Source organism: Nicotiana attenuata, chromosome 1 (genome assembly GCF_001879085.1).
Source record: "Nicotiana attenuata strain UT chromosome 1, NIATTr2, whole genome shotgun sequence".
Lineage (NCBI taxonomy): Eukaryota > Viridiplantae > Streptophyta > Magnoliopsida > Solanales > Solanaceae > Nicotiana > Nicotiana attenuata.
Window position 1 is genome coordinate 3084379 of NC_031989.1, and position 590 is coordinate 3084968.

A 590-nucleotide genomic window follows, 5' to 3' on the forward strand; every position below is an offset into this window, starting at 1 on the left:
GGGGGGGGGGGGGGGGGGAGAGGAGCAAGGAATCATGGGGACTTGAGGGAAGGGGGTGAGGAGAGTAGCATAAAAATATATTTTCCAAAAAGAATATTTTCTAATCTCTAACCAAACACTAGAAAATATTTTTTGGAAAATATTTTCCACTCACCAACCAAACAAGGAAAAATAAGTGATAAAACCACTCATTTTCCATAAAAATATTTTCTAGCATGGAAAATATTTTTCTTCGTACTAAACACCCCCAAAATTAAACAATTGCAACGCCAAACTGTAAACGACTTCAAAAATATACAAGATGGAAATTGATAAGTAGGTGCTGAACCGTCTCCAAGAAAAAGAAAGAAAGGAAGATGGCTGCTGCTCTTTTCCTAAGAAACTAATACACAAAACAAATGCACAACTGAAGTCCGGACAAAGAGTTTAACAAGGACATCCTAAGTTTTAATTTTTCTTTGTTTGATCTTAGATTACAAAAAGATTTGAAAAGGTACCTATCCAAATTGGAGCTATCATCCTTATGTGTTATCCGCACTTTGGATAAACAAAAATGCTCAATAAACCCCCCCCCCCCCCCTCTCTCTCTC

At 37.1% G+C, this 590-nt stretch overlaps 1 protein-coding gene across 1 annotated transcript in view; it reads right to left on the reverse strand.

Annotated features, from left to right (window-relative positions):
- LOC109224422 (protein DETOXIFICATION 46, chloroplastic-like) overlaps nucleotides 1–590 on the reverse strand; it is a 7697-nt gene that overhangs the window by 1471 nt on the left and 5636 nt on the right. The gene's annotated exons all lie outside the window — the stretch shown is intronic.